Source organism: Nicotiana attenuata, unplaced genomic scaffold (assembly GCF_001879085.1).
Source record: "Nicotiana attenuata strain UT unplaced genomic scaffold, NIATTr2, whole genome shotgun sequence".
Classification (NCBI taxonomy): Eukaryota; Viridiplantae; Streptophyta; class Magnoliopsida; order Solanales; family Solanaceae; genus Nicotiana; species Nicotiana attenuata.
The window spans coordinates 31,590-48,549 of NW_017670917.1; the positions used below are offsets into that span (position 1 = coordinate 31,590).

Genomic DNA, 16,960 nt, shown 5'->3' on the forward strand with positions numbered 1-16,960 from the left:
TAGATATTAGCCAGTATTTATTTTATCCTGAAATTTTAAATTAAAAATCTTAACTCGGGGACAATTCAGGACATCTTTATCCTAAAAATACTGAAAAGCTGAAATTTAGGAGGCACTAACTAATTTCTAAATAGCCCCTACCTTAAAATTGAATTGGCCCAAAACCAACAAAAACTCCAAAAGCCTATAGTTTCGTTGGGTTACTCCCATTTAATTCTTCTTTGGAAAAATGACACAGACCACCATCTTCAAGATGGTGATAGTTTCCAAAATATAACAGATGCAATGTGGAGTCAACAATTTTTTTCCAATGAACCAAAAAGAATTTCCCTCAAAGGGTTTAAGATTGTGAAGATACAATTACTAGAAATTGTTATATTGGATTTTAAAATCTACTTTTGATGATATACAAGTGACATCAATACAACAATTATCTACTTTATAAATTCTTTCTTTTTTAACAGTATATGCTTTCTTGCTTTAATTTAAATCTGATATTGATGCCTTAGCTAGAGGAGACGAGAGTTCTTGTAGGGGGCACAAGAGATTTTGCATAAGCAATAGGTAAGGAAATTAGCTTCTTTGGTTTGCTCACATAAGCTCTCTTTGTGAAGTTGTTGTAGTCATTGGCTTCAATCTCATCGAGTATTTGGCGGTACAACAGCAACGATGCCCATACCTGCAAAAGCTGAGATCATGAGAAGTGCAAATATGGTTCGGATAGACTTCATTCAAGAATGCCACCGCCCCGGGAATCAATAAGAAAACAAGTGCTAAGTTTCAGATCAGTGAATAAATCATAAGGAAAGAAGAGACGTTTCTCGCTCATTGCCCTATAAAAGTATAGGCCTTTGCCTCTGCCTAAACTATAACAACAACGACAACAACAACAAACCCAGTGTAGTCCTACAAGTGGGGTCTGAGGAGGGTAGTGTGTACGAAGTCCTTACCCCTACCTTGAGAAGGTAGAGAGGTTGTTTCCGGTGCCTCTACCTAAACTATGCAATGAAATTATCAAGACATACGAAGATGAAGCTGTTCTTTTCCTAGGAAGTGAAAAGAAAATAGAGGATCATAGTGTGGCATATCAGTATCTAAGGAGAATCTTACTTCTGGCGAAGAGAATACTGGTGTAAATTTGGGAACGATGTTGTCTTTCCGAGCATACTAGTAAAACTACTTCTAATTCAAACTAAAATGATATCAGGTCTCTCAACCATCTAAGTTTAGGTAGCAGATAACATCACTGATGGAACCACTACAATTATCCAAATCCGGATATTTCATTGACCGGAAATACTACGGAATGGATCATTAATGTGCAGATATTTTGATATATTGCTTCCTTTTTTTCACCCCACCATATTCCATGCAGCCAAAAAAATAGAGAAAAAGATTATACCCAAACAAGAAATCATATCCATATAACTAAGAGTTTACGACTGCTTACAGGCCATCTACTAGCTGAGCTCAGTTGTGTCACTCCTTCCTCTGCCTCATCAAAGAACTTTCTTGCCCTCTGGATTTGCTTCTTCATAAAGCTTCTCCATTTATCCGTCACTTTTCCGGCAAATATGTCATCATCGGAGAGACCTGCCTGTGCTAATTCATCTTGAGGTAAGTAGACTCTTCCTCTTCTAGCACTGCAGGGAAAGCAATATATAAGAACAAGGGAAGCCTTAACCAATAAAAAAATAGCACTTCACTTATGAAGAGTTTTCTTTCCCTATCTGCAGTTTTGCCAATTATTCTAATACTTTGTTGACATAACCACAAAATAAACCTGATAACTAAACAGCTCAACTAACATTTTTTGGTGCGTAGAGGGCAGTCCGGTGCACTAAGCTCCCGCTATGCGCGGGGTCTGGGAAACCCCGACCACAAGGGTCTATTATGCGCAGCCTTACCCTACAATTCTGCAAGAGGCCGTTTCCACGGCTCGAACCCGTGACCTCTGGGTGAGGTGACAACAACTTTAACGGATACGCCAAGGCTGCCGTTCATGTTTATGTTTGGTATGTCATAGTAGCAAATTGGATGTGCGTAAAGATGTAGGTTTGTACTTACTCTTCTCCGACATCTCTGAGTATGTTGGTTAGTTGATTCGCAATACCCAAAGCCAAAGCTGCATTATATACACTCTCTGTTGTTGCCTTTGATTCAGGTGCGATGCCCATAATTGGAACACTCATCAACCCAACAGTACCAGCAACGTAATAACAATATAGGTATAGCTCATCAAAGTTTCTATATCTTGACTTCCTCAAGTCCATACGCATTCCTTCAATCATATCTCTGAACGGCTGCAAGATATATTGAACAATGAGACAGTTTACATGATTGACATAAGTGAATCAACTTATGTGAATGAAGAAAGCGACATAGAACTCTGAACCAGAAAAAGATAAAAATGATAGAATTGGAAGACTAACCTGAATATCAACTGGAAACCTGGAAACAGTATCGGACAAAGCAGCATCGAGCATGTCAAATGGCCGCCCACTGAAAACATCTTCAAGCCGGTCTTCCCACCTATCTAAGGCTTGGGGTGTAATATGTGATGCGTTCGGGCCATCAACAAGTTCGTCTGTTCTCCTGCACCATACTGTTTAAAAGAACATAATGAGAAACTTTTCAACTCAGAAGTTCATTTATATATGCACTAACCCAAGCTCCAACAATTACCACTAGATTACAGTTGAAGAGAAAGAAAGAGGAACAGAAGTGATATGCTATTAACATTGAAGATGAAGTATAACAGATCAAAATCAACACTCTCATTAGCATCTGTATATTAGTCATGTGCTTTTGAAAAGTAGTCTTGACAATGCATGACTAGATTAATAATTTGGAGAGAACGACTTGTTGCACTGCAAAATAATCTTACAATAACGCCAGTATTACTCTCTTATGAAAAAGATTCAGAGATCAAATCTGACCTCTAAAAATCTAACAGAAATGACCAGAAGTTAAAGCATGCTACATCTGTGGCTCGAGTCTAATTATTTTAGCAAGTCCTTCCAATTTTGTGGCTGGTATTAGGAATGATATAACAAATAAGACTTCTTAATTGCCTTTCAAATTAGTGAAGCTCAAGTTTTACCTATTACAAGTACCCCTCAAACTCAAATTTGAGTTCTCCTCTTTAAAAAGGGCAGCCCGGTGCACTAAGCTCCCACTATGCACGGGGTCCGGGGAAGGGCCGGACCACAAGGGTCTATTGTACGTAGCCTTACCCTGCATTTCTGCAAGCGGTTGTTTACACGGCTCGAACCCGTGACCTCCTGATCACATGGCAGCAACTTGGGTTCTCCTCTTTGTCTCCAATTAACCATGTATGTGAGTGTGTGTGTGTATCTGATATTAAATGGCTAGAAACCTTACCATATATTGCCCAAATAGCCCTTCTTCTCTCTGGAGTCATTAGCATAGTTCCTGAATAACAACCAAACAAAGATCAATTTTTGCATTCGTCGATTACTTAAACAGGCATATAGTCTAAATTAGTACTTAAACCAAAATTTTGGTAAACCAATAATAAATAGATTAAAGAAGCTAACCTAAGTAAAATGTCTTTGCATACTCTGCACATACTTCACTACACCTATCATATGCTTCACTCAACAAGCTCAAATTCCTCGGGAGAGGGATCTCCGGCTTCACTTCTAAATCATCAGTAGATCTCAGCTGCCTCTTCACTAAAGCTGCTTGTTTTAAAACCACATCATAAACCTTCTGTTCTGATGTCATCGTCGCTATTTCTCCAGCCGGTGTAGCCACCATAGCAGACCTTACAGAACCAAAATTCCACCTTTGTTTCACACCTTTCTTGATTCTCTCATTGCACACTAAATTCCTATACCTCGACGAATCAAAAACCCGGTTTCCCTCCCGGATTGAATCCAAGAATCCTGTCCCATTTGAGACCTCACAAGGTGAAACAACCCATAACAAGGCAACAGACATTTTGAACAGGAAAACCTTGGTTTTCTAAAACAATTCCAAGGTTTTTGTCTTACTTTCTGTTTTCTGTTTCCTTCCCTCCTCTCCTTAATTTATAAAAAAAAAAAAAAAATTTACTCTTAGTAGATTCCCACTAAAGTCTATATCCACTTTCAAGAAATACCCACTTCCTCTTATGTAAAAAAAAATTATAAAAAGTCCACAAATAAAGCAAACCAACTTTTCCTAACTCAAGCAGAAAACAACCTGTTTCTTGGCTTCTGCAAAATGAGATAAACCAAACATCACTATTAACACTCAATTATAACCACTGAAGCAATAGAAATTTACAACAACGATAAACCCAGTAAATCCCATAAGTAGTTCTACGGAAGGTAGTATATACGCAAACCTTACCCCGTAACAACAACAAGATAATAAGGAAACAAACGGAATGATCAACATGTAGTAATAGAGATCTAACACTAATAGGATACAAAGCTACCTATTAAAAATTTGAACTTTGTAAAAAAAAGAACCTAAATGTGGCACAAAAAAAGGATCTTTAAATTATTGAAAGCACAAATAGTAAAAAAAAAAAATTCCAAAGAAAGTGGAATCACACTGATTAGAGTAATGGGTGCTTTCTATATTTAGTCAACATAATTATTATAAGCTCATTTGCTAACTTAGGCAAGTGCTCAATTACTATTATTATAAAGCAACAATAACAAGAACTCTAACAGAGCAATATAAAGTTAAGAAGTTAAAGAACAAACCTTAATTTTCTTGTAACAATGGCTTTTCAAATATAGCCACTTTAATTTTCTTGTTTACTGCTGTATATCTTCAAGAATCAAAGGAGTTTCTTTGTTTTTCTTCTCGTTTGCTCCACATATTTTGTGGTCTTTTTATAGGATTCATTTTTTTTTTTCTTTTCTTTTGTGCTGATTGGAATTGAGTGATTCAGAATACATATGCTTCTTTTACCCTTTTTCAGTTAATGTAAATTCTTTTGGTCAGAATAAAGACACGTAGATTTTCAAAATATGGTACCATACGTCTTGACACCACGGGCTGATGAGTTAGAATTCAGTGTTTTTTTTTTACACAATATAATAATATAGAGAGGTCATTCTTTTTTGGATGTATTAAAAAAGAAAATAAATTTACATAAATCGAAATGGAGGGGAGTTTACAAACAAGTAAAATATTAATAAAAATTATTATTTGAAGAGAAAATTTTGTAAGCGAAAAAATTGAATTTATTAGGTTTAAATTTTAAATTGCTATTATTAGTTTGGGATCTTTCAACCATGTTTTGAAGTAGGTCATTTTAACTTCTATAGACATTTCAGGAATAACATTTAATCTTTGAGATTTTTTGTGTAATCATATAAATTAATAGCACGAGTGTGGCCAAGATTTTCTCTAAAACAATTTTAAATAAAAAAAGAACAAAGCAGTACCTTTGGGGCTCAACATGAGACCACAATACAAATCTTGAATCTCTATGATCATTGCTCAATTGAATCTCTTTCATCAAAATATTATACAGCATAAACAGGAAAAAGTTATTTTTTGTGTTATATATTAAATGTTGAATTCTTTGTGTTATATATGAAATGTTGAAAGGTTTCTAACGTAGTAGTGAAGTGGTTGAAAACTTATTTTAGGTCACAAGTTCAATCCTAGGTGTGACACTATTTTGTATACTCCCCTTAAATGAATTTTTGGCTTCGAAGTTCCTTTTACTCACTACGCTAGCCTCGACGATGTTACCGTCATCGTAAGATGAGGGGGTGGCTGAGCGTTATCGCGAGTCTCGGCCTAATAACTTTCAAAATGGAAGACGACAATCTTTGATCTAGCTATAAGGCTTTGAACTCATTGTTTCTATTGTATTCTGTTTTATCGTATCATATTATGTTCTGCGAGATTAGAAAATCACTATTAATACCTCGGTCTACATCTGAAATAATCTTTTGTTCTGCAACTAATTGTAAGCTCTTATCAAATTATTTATATGCACAATTAATGTGACAACTTTACATGTTTTATTAGACTCAAAAATAAAGGGACCTATGGTAAATTTTAGTTCTCTTCATTTCGAAGAAATAACATCTTTTTAATTATTATTATTATTATTATTATTATTATTATTATTTAGCTAGTCAATAAAATTGTCTATATTTTTTCGATCAAGTTAAAGTTATAAAAGGGCGGTATGCAATTTTGTTAGCTGTTGACCCGCCCATTCCGCCTATGGGTGTTAACCTGGCCGGGCCGGGCCGGGCCGGGCCAGTATTATTTTGACCGTACGGGTTTGGTTCCGGGCCGGTTCTGGGCTTGCTCTTAACGGGTTTAATGGGTTCGGGTTAATCCGGATAAAAAATGAACCGTACGGGTTACGGGTTGAGGGGGTCGGGCCGGGCCGGGTTTATATTTTTTTAATTTTTTTTTAATATTTTGTAATTTGTATAACTACGGTAAGTTATATTAGTACTTTGTATTAATATAAAGAATACAAGAAAGATGGGAAAAAATTGCACTTATAAATTGCAAGTGCTACATTTATTTCAAAATTACAAAATTAAAGTTTGCATTTAAAAAGTAAATTAACAAAAAATAGTAAATCTAAATTTTTATGCATAATAAATTAATAATACTTCAAATTAATCTAACAAACTAAAACATTAAGCATAAATACGTTTAATAATTTACAATAACTCAAATTGTCTTAAAATCTTAAAATAACACATATATAGCATATTTTAAAAATAATACGTTACCATCATATTCTATGATTTTAACATTTATAGGTTTATACCGTAAATATATACACTATATGTTAAATTCCAACAATTTTAAACTATGTTAATTAGTATACAATAATTGGTATATTCATGGTCTGTTAGTATATTCATGGTATATTATGGTATATTCATGGTCTGGGCCGGGCCGAGCTGGTTAAACCGGTTAGAGGCACTATTCATTGGATCGGGTTTAACGGGTCCGGTTAGCCGGTAAAAAATAATAAACGGTCCAATCCCCTCTACCCCTCCTACCCACACCCGGCCCCTTATGAACCGGGCCGGTCCGGTTCCGGTTTTAACCGGTCTGGGCCGGTCCGATTCCGGGTCAACCCGGCCCGTTAGACACCTTTAATTCCGCCTAATCGGTTTAGCCTTTTTTTTTTAGTTTGTTAATTAAATTTGAGTGTTCACAGCCCAATCACTGGAAGATAACGTTGTCAAGAAACACAAGTGCGCTCATTGGCTGAGTGTACACGTGTAAGCATATGAGTGGATACTTAAGATTCTTTCAGTTAGAGAAATTTGGCTAGTGGTTGGTTATAGCTGGTCCTCATATGAGAAGGTGCCAGTGCCTAAATCAAGTGGCATTCAGATTTATGTCATGTAAAAAAAAATATCACAAAGCTCGAACACAAAATATCTGTTATTTTATGGTAAAAATTTACCCGTATTGAGTGTTTAAACCAAACTAATAAATAAATGACACTTGTCATCATATTTAGCTTTAGCTAATGGTCTTTAATCATAGTTAACTCTCATTTGTTTTGCATGTAATCCTAAATAATAATATCAAAATAATACTAATTACTACTATTCTAGCTATTTCTGTTAAAATCTTAATGACTCGTTAAATAAATCGAAAAGAATGAACTGTCGTAGAAACCAAATGAAGTACTAAGACCATCTCCAACCCAACACCATTTTTTATATCAAACACCATTTTAGTGTGTGAATAGTGTTACACCAAATTTGATGTAACACTATTCATCAACACCATTACTATTCACCATTATTTTAATATTATCTTTTATCGTATAACACTTTTAATTTAACATATTATAATTTTAAAATTAATTATAGTTTTTATGTAGTATCTTTATAATATTAGTTTTATATTTTAATTTGGATGTATAATTTTTATAAATTAATTTTCGTATATTTTATTTTTATATAAAATTGCAAGTTAATTTTATTATAATTTATAATTGTAAAAAAATATATATATAACCATCAAAAAATGAAAAGTACAAAACTAAAATATAATATGTTGTTAATAAATAACACAATGTTCATTGATAATTATAAAAACAAATATTTAATACAATAGCGAATGACATAGATTAAATCGAAAATACATTAAATAACATAATGGGATGAGAAAATTACAACAATAATCTAGTACTCTGGAAGGCGCTTCCAGATCCACCAAATCATTAAAATATTGAGTGTATGGGGTAGAGGATTGTTGTGGTTGTGACTGGACAATATGCAGGGCGTAGTGGATCCCCGACAATTATTCTTAAAGTTGTAGCTGATTATGACCTTTGGATATGGCATGCATATTTTGGTATGCCCGGTACTAATAATGACATTAATGTTTTAGAATCATCACATTTGTTTTCTAATCTTGTTAAAGGTATTGCTCCTCCTCCCCAATATGTTATTCAAGGAAAAGAATATGATGCGGGTTATTATTTAGCCGACGGTATATATCCAAAATGATCTACTATTGTGCAAACTATTTGTGAGCCACGTTCTCAAAAGAAGAAATATTTCTCGATAAAACAAGAATCATGTCGAAAAGATGTTGGACGTGCATTCGGAGTTTTGCAATCTCCTTTTGCAATTATTACAGGGCCGTCACATTTTTGGAGGAAAGAAGTGCTCCATGATATATTAACTACATGTATTATACTGCACAACATGATAATCGAGGATGAACGTGATCTTAGTGCACCAATTCAAAATGCTTGGGAAGGTCCAACTCCAACAGTAGAAATGGTAGAGATGAAAATTACCGGTTTGAATAATTTTTAGCTCGACACAAAAAAATTAAGGACAAAGATGTTCATTTTGCACTTCGTAATGCATTAATAGAGCATTTGTGGGAGCAACGTACTAATCTTGTAAGTTGAATATTTATGTAATAATTAAACTAAATATTACCATAATGTAATATTTATTTAATTATATCTTATCAATGATTTTATTTTTATTTGAATTATACATTAATATGTATAATGTATAATATTTGCTTATAATTTATATTTATTTAAAAATTAAAGGTATAAAATAATTTTATATTAACTGGTTCTATAAGAAAGAAATATGAATTATATGGGATAAATATGAAAGAAAAAAGAATTGATTTGTTTTAAAAAGAAAATAATATAATATAGAAGAGAAAGAGAATATACAGGGAATATTCTTTTTTGGTGTAAAAAATAGTGTAATGGATTGGAGTTACTTTGCGCCATTTTGGTGTAAAAAAATGGTGCAAGGGTTGGAGATGCCCTAATAAAACAGTAGGGCACCCAAATCTCCTTCTTTCTTCATACATCAATCAAATAATTTTTTTTGAATGTATTATAATAATCACAATCTTTATTGATTTTTCCAAAGCCTTGTAAAATTTAGTAATGTTTCACAATTTTTAGTTATTTCTCGACTCTCCTCCTCTATATAAGTAACTCCTTATACTGTCCCTTCTTCCCTTATTAACTTTACTCTTTTGATCTTTAATGGAGAAATAAAAGTACGAAGGCACAAGATGGAGAATGCTAGAAAATGATAACATTAGTTATTCTGATTCTCTACCTATTTAATTTTTTTGTTTATTAAAACTAAAACATCTAATAGAATTAAAACTCCTAATAAACTTTTGTTTATCTCTCATGGTTAATTAATTAGATTTGGTATAAACACCCGGCACCACAAATGACTTACACTAAATAGTTTCAAACTATTCGCCACTAACAAATTCTGCCTAGCTAATCTTTCTCACACTTAGGGGTCGTTTGGTTAAGTTATTACATGATTAATTATTCCGAGATTAGTTATTTCGATATTAGTTATCTTACTTTTTTATGGGGATAAAATAATACTAAAATACCGGAATAACTAATCCTGAGATTAATTATACCACGATTTTATCCAACCAAATATGAGATAAACTCATTTCAAATTTAATCTCGGAATTAATTATTCTTTTCTCTCGTACCAAAGGAGCCTATAGAAAGCTAAGTCTTTTCTCCAACACAAGAAGAATGTAGATGAGTGCATAATTGCCTCTCTTTTTTTGTTGCTAATATGGACAAATTACTTGCTACCTATATTAGTTGGTGAAAGAGATATCATTCATGAAAAACAAATTGACCAAAAAATAAAATAGTCTCTAAAAAATAATATTTAAAGAGGGTAATGTGGCCTAAAGTATTTAGCATGGAGTACAGATGTTGGGTAGTGGATACCAGGGATGAAATTTGGACACGTAGCACTTTGCACTTTTGTACACTTTTTCTTTATCTTTTCCTTCTCTTTTGTTAGGGGATTATTTGAATGGTCCAGAAACAATGTATTCCAAATTTATATTTAATTATATTTGTTTTCGATTTCTTTTGGAAAAACCAATGTGGAAGAGTTGTAATTTTGTCGGGGGCAGAGTTAGACTTGCCGGTACGGTACAGCTGAATCCAGTAATTTTAATCAAAATTTAATATTTGTCTTACAATATCTATTAAATATATATACAAATTATTAAAAATATAATAATTTAAAGGACTAAATTACGAACTCAAAAACTTTAAATTTAGATTGCAGACTTTGTACTTTATACTTTTGGTTGGCGGACATGGATGATAATTGCAGTTAGGTCATTGATGATTCAACGGTGGGAAATAGCAACAACAAGTTGCTTGTCCACATTGAGTAAAGGACTCAAGTACATGCTAATATTATATTGTAAAAATCCAAGACAAATTAATACGAAAAATGGAGTTACTTAAAAACAAATTACAGGTAACGATTTACTAGCGTGTCTGAATCACTTAGAGAAAATTTAACTTACAACAACAAGAAAAACCTTTTCATAAATTTTTAATTTAATCGGTTCTAATAGATAATGAACTATTAAGGTAACAATCCATTCTTTTTATGGATACTTAAGTATATATTTATTGTTTGACCAAAAAAGTATGTGACCTTTTTTTGTTAAACTAATTAAATAAGAAGATAGATGGTAAATTCTAGTTAAGGATAATTAATTCTAGATCTGAGATGAATAACATGAATAGAAAAAATATAGTTGAGTATAAATGCTGGCAGTGATTATGACCAGATTTAATAGTATGAAAAAGGTGCATTAAGTAACATTAAATGGCAATAAAAAGTAAATAAATGAAAAGATTCACCCAATCTTGAGTGAGACGGATCCTCTTTCATTTGATAAAGATGAATGATAGACAAATACAAGAATCTTAGGACCCTTTTTGGATCTAATGGAAGGTATGAGATCATAGATAATCTAATCTCTTTAGAGATGTGAGTTTGTATGTTTTTTAGAGAGAGAGACCCCCCTACTAACATAAAATATCGTTACACCGTCAAGAGTATTAATATATAGTATGTAATTTGTGAATGTATATTTTTTTCAATATAATCACGTAATGTAATTCTTATTATGAATTCACACAGTATTTTTTGTAATTACTTTCTTTGTTTACCATGAAATTAACGAGAATACTTTCGATAGTCTTCTTATGATGTTTTTAGTACGGTGTATTTAATTAAAATGCTTTCTTTATTTACCGCAAAATTAACGAGAATACATTCCAATAATTAATCATGAGAAATTTATTATTCTCTTCCAATATTACCCCGAGAATTAAGCACCCATACTTTTCAAATTTATTGTAGTTACAACTTTAACAACGATTAACAAGAATAATTTAGTAAAATAAACCTTTAATAAATGATTCTTAAGAATCATGCTTAGTCAATAAAGACTAGTAAAAGTGGAGATGTTGACGCGAAATGCTTTAATAGGGAAACATAAATGTTTTGAAGAAAATCAGATATCAAAATATTGAAAGATTTTAAAATTGTTGCATGTTTGTGGCATGTGCTCTATTAGCTCATCACATGCATCATATGCACTTGTTAAAATATTGCTATTATATTAAGGAATTTCATTCGGTGCTGGCTTTGTTATTTTTTCAAAAAGTATTCGGGGGAAGAGAAAGAGGATGCTATGTTACTAGGAGATGTTAGGTTACCAGTATTGGTATATATTTAAGAGAAAATACATAAATTGCTCATCAAACTTGTTCGAAAAAATCATTTACACATCTTAACTTTGCGGCGATCTATGTCCTCTTATTTTTGTTTGGGGTGAATTTAATACCCCATTGGTAACACTTAGTCAGTCTTGTGGTGGAATGTGTAGTACACGCGCGCCACGTGTCAAAAGCTGCTTTATTTTTTTTCCCACTTATTTAATTACTTTTTTATTTAACTCTTTTTTTCCATGTCATCTTCATCACCACCTACACCACCATGGAACCAGCTCTAAACCACCTTGAAAAGCTTCAAAAACAGAAAGAAAACCCAAAAACAGTAGCCATGTCTTCATCCTTCAAAGTCATGTAAATTTGCCACCAAATGATCGCTATTTTCGCTCCTTTTAATCACTAAAAATCAGCTCGCAAAACAACCCTAAACCAACCCAAAACAGAGCTCAAACCCCCCCCCCCCCCCCAAGTAACCCCCAAAAATCAGCACCTAAAATTCACCCCAAAATACCTCAAAATCCACCCCAAAATCGTAGCAAAATCAGTTGCGAAAACCAGAAAAGAGCTACGAAAATCAGCTCCAAGACACCCCCAAATTTCAGCAGTTTTTTTCCCTTTAAAATCACTGAAAATTGCAGCAAATTCCAGCCCCAAAACCTGCTGAAATCAGCCCTCAAAACCACCAATTTACATCTCCAAAACACCTTAAAATCAATCCAAAAAATAAGCCCTTGGTTGTGAGATATTTTGTCTTCTTTCTTTTTAATTCTTTGCAGTAGGATTATATTGATGGAATATGGCGAAGGAAACAGATGAGTGGAAATAGAGACTCAACAAGAAAAAAAAGAGAAACAAAAAATAAAACGTGACTTAGTTTCAAGAAATGGGGAGGAAGATGATGACACTGGTTTGCTAAAATGAAGAAAGAGAAAAAGAAAAGAAAATGAATAAGAAAAGAGAAAAAATTAGTATTAAGTTTAATTAGTTAGAGTATCCAATGGGAAAGTGACACCTGGACAATTAAATTAGTTTAAAGCTTTTTTTTTTTTTTACCTCACGCGCATCTATGAAATGAGCTACACTTTTCATGTCAGGTCATCATTCAATGGGAAATTAAATTTAGTTTAGATAAGAATAATGGGGTGTTAGGACACCCGTAAAGTTTAGGTGTGCAAATGATTTTTGCTGACAAGTTTAATGGGTACTTTATGCATTTTCTCTATATTTAATGAATTTTTAATAAATTTATATGTAACGATCCAACTGATCGTTTTGAGCAATTGTGTCCGGTTCGGCAGTTTGAGTTCACGAGCAGCTTCATATTATGTGTATCGACTTGCGTGCGCCGTCCGGTCGTGAAACCGGAAAGCTTTTAGGTGAAAAATATGAAAAATATAGTAATTTCTAGAGTTAAAATTTGGTTTTTAGTTGACTTTGGTCAATATTTTTGGTAAAAGGACCCGGATCTGTGTCCCGACGATCCCGGGAGGTCCGCAGTAAAATATAGAATTTGGGCGTATGCCCGGAATTGAATTCCGAGGTCCCTAGCCTTAGAAAATAATTTTTAAAGAAAATTGTTGTGCTGGTTTTTGAAGGAAATAAAGAAATGAATTAATGTTTGAACTCGTTGGTATCTGGCCCGTATTTTGGTTCCGGAGCCCGGTACAAGTTTGTTATGATATTTAAGTCCTATCTGTAAAATTTGGTAAAAACCGGAATTGATTTGACATGATTTGGACGTTCGGTTGAAAAATTAGAAAATTTGAGTGTCCTTGAGAAAATCATGAGTTTTGAGGTTAAATTCGTAGTTTTTGATGTTAGTTTGATGATATGATCGCACGAGCAAGTTCGTATGATGTTTTTAGACTTGCGTGCATGTTTGGTTTGGAGCCCTGAAGACTTGGGTGAGTTTCGGATAGGTTTAGGCTATGTTGCGCTTGTTTTTGGATGCTTTATCGTCGTTTCTTCAAGCAAAAATAATACTACATTGAGCAAATGAGATCCAAATTTAGTTTTGTTTGAACCATTAGATCTGTATCGAAATTACGGAGCCATAGGAAAAAGAATCATCGAATTTGAACATCGTATGAGGAAGTTATGCTCATTTTCGTGTCGGGAAAAATTGTTGGTTTCTGGTGTGTTCATAAATGCGAACTTTTTCATCGCATTTGCGATGCCCAGTTCGCAAATGCGAACTTTTATCGCAAATGCGACTTCTGCCAGCCCTGCTTTGTTCGCAATTTGCGAGGGTTCGCAATTGCAAACCCTGGGTCGCAAATGCAAGATCTGAGGCCTGTTAAGTGAGGTTTTTGATGAGATTTTCACCCATTTTTCAATTTTCTCGAACCCTAAACCTCCATGGGCGATTTCCAAAGACCCAAACTTCTCCAAATCATTGGGTAAGTGTCTTTAATCAATTTCCAACTATATTTTGTGATTATATCTTAGATTTAACATCAAATTCATGAGAATCTAAAGAAAAATTTGGGGAAAATTGTGAAATCTTTCAAAAATGTAAAATGATGATTTGAATGACCAAATGGTACCGGAATTAGATAAGTTTTGTATGCGTGAACTCGTAGCGGAATGGGTGTTCGATTTTTGTAAATTTTATCGGGTTTCGAGGTGCGGGCCCAGGGAGTTGACTTTTATTGACTTTTTGCAAATTGTATAGGAATCATGATTTTGTCAATTGAAATTGTTTTCTCTTGCATTGTTTGATGTATTCAAGTCGTTTTTGGCTAGATTGAGCCGAGAGTTGATGAATCGGTAAAGGAAAAGCCAAATTGAGTATTGAATTCGCTGGATTGAGGTAAGTATCTTGCCTAACCTTGTGTGGGGGACTTCCCTTTAGGATTTGAGTTTCTATGTTAATTGTAGTCCGTGCACGCGAGGTGACGAGTGTGTGCTCGGATTTATTTGTGGGAAATTTGCCTCTAGGGTTCTTAGGTCCTTATGTTCATTAATTGGGAAGTTTCCTCATATATAATTGGGTTTGCTAATTGCTAGTTTTACCTCTACATGCTCTATACAATGTTGTTAGCTTTCCTCTAACTCTTACTTGTTATTTGCCCCCTATTTGCCTTAATTGAAGTGATTGCCTTTCTTATTGTTTTGTTATTTCTTAATTGTGAGTTCCTCTATGACCCCGTGCATATATGCTACGTGTCCAAATAATTGTTGTTGCCTGTGTAGTTATCACGTGCCTTACATGTCTTGTTGTTTTCATAAAGGTTGTTGTGCTTCTTGATTTCTCGTGATTCTCTTATTGCCGTGTACTCATACTCTTGGTAGTAGAAATTCTCGTGATTCTCTTAAGCAAAATGTTCCGTCATGCTTGAGTTCCCTAATTGCTTAAACTACCTCTATATGCTCCATATGATGTTGCTAGTTTTCCTCTAATTCTTACGTGTTACTTGGCCCCTAATTGTCTTAATTGTAGTGGTTGCCTTCCTGATAGTTTTGATATTTCTTGATTGTGAGTTCCCCTATGACTTCGTGCAAATATGTTACATGTCCATTTGTTGTGGTTACCGGTGTAATTATTACGTGCTTATTATGTCTTATTGCTTTGTTAAGGTTAGTGTGCTTCTTGGTTTTCTTTTCGTGATCCTTATTATGTATTATCCATGCTTGACTTGATGAGTATCCATGTTGGAACAAGCTTATGGTAATTCCTTGGTATTTGACTGTTGTTGAGTATTGACTCAAGTTGGAATTCATTTTGTGAAGTTAATTGCTGGGACGAGATTGATTATTGTTGATACCCTTGCCGGGATGTATTGTTTATGATATTGTTTCCCTTGTCGGGATGTTATTGCTTATGATATTGTTTTCCTTGCCGGGATATTATTATTATACTATTGTTCCCTTGCCGGGATTCTATTGTGATGTTATTGATCCCCTGCCCAAATTGCTTGTGATTGTTGCTTGGGTGAGGAAGAGTGTAAAGCACGAAGGGTGATGCCGTGCACGATATTTGTGAGAGAGTGTTAAAGCACGAAGGGTGATGCCGTGCATGATATTTGTGAGGGAGTGTTAATGCACGAAGGGTGATGCCGTGCCGCACGATGTACCATTCTGTGCCTTTATATGAGTGATAATGCACGAAGGATCATTCCGTGCCATGATTATGTGAGGTAAAAGCACGAAGGGTGATGCCGTGCCGATTATATTGATTCTTATGGTGAGGACTAGAGTAAAAACACGAAGGGTGATGACGTGCACTTGTCCTTGATTTTCCTGATTCTTGCTGATAATTGAGTTATGGTGCTCTTTACATTTATTTTCTGATTTTTTGTTGTTACTTGATTCTATTGTGATGTTATTGATTCCCTTGCCCAAATTGCTTGTGATTGTTGCTTGGGCGAGGAAGTGTGTAAAGCACGAAGGGTGATGTCATACACGATTTTTGTGAGAGAGTGTTAAAACACGAAGGGTGATGCCGTGCACGTTGCTTGTGAGAGAGTGTTATAGCACGAAGGGTGATGTCGTGCACTTTCTGTTTGCTATGCTTATTTGTTGTTACTAATTCAAGTGTTTCAACTGTTCAGATTCCTTTACTGCTACGATCCTTTGTGATGGAACCCCATAGTGTTTTCAATACTTCGCCGTATTTATATGTATATTTCAATACTTCAAATTTCAATAATTGTTTCATTTTTAATTCAATTAGTTACTCAATTAAATTTCCTTAAACCGTTTGAGGTTGTATTTTACTTTTTAAAAAAAAGAATTTCTACTAAGTTAATTTATTAAATCCCTTGTTAAAGGTAATAATTCATTCGATGTTGTATTTTAATTGGAAATGGTATTTTCTTTATTCAAATGATTTCTAAAATAACTTCATCTTTTCTTGCTGAGTTCCTAATTGGTTTAGAAGTTGTACTCTACTTTATGTTATGTAAGTGAGAC

General features: G+C 34.0%; 1 pseudogene across 1 annotated transcript; it reads right to left on the bottom strand.

Moving 5' to 3' along the window:
- Positions 1-288: 288 nt before the first annotated feature.
- On the bottom strand, positions 289-4,876 carry LOC109244471 (annotated as a pseudogene). Its single transcript, XR_002070699.1, has 7 exons — positions 4,722-4,876; positions 3,561-4,223; positions 3,385-3,435; positions 2,433-2,605; positions 2,068-2,303; positions 1,451-1,643; positions 289-679 (listed from the first exon to the last, which is right to left on the bottom strand). The product of XR_002070699.1 is annotated as a phytoene synthase 2, chloroplastic-like (transcript).
- Between the last annotated feature and the right edge of the window lie 12,084 nt (positions 4,877-16,960).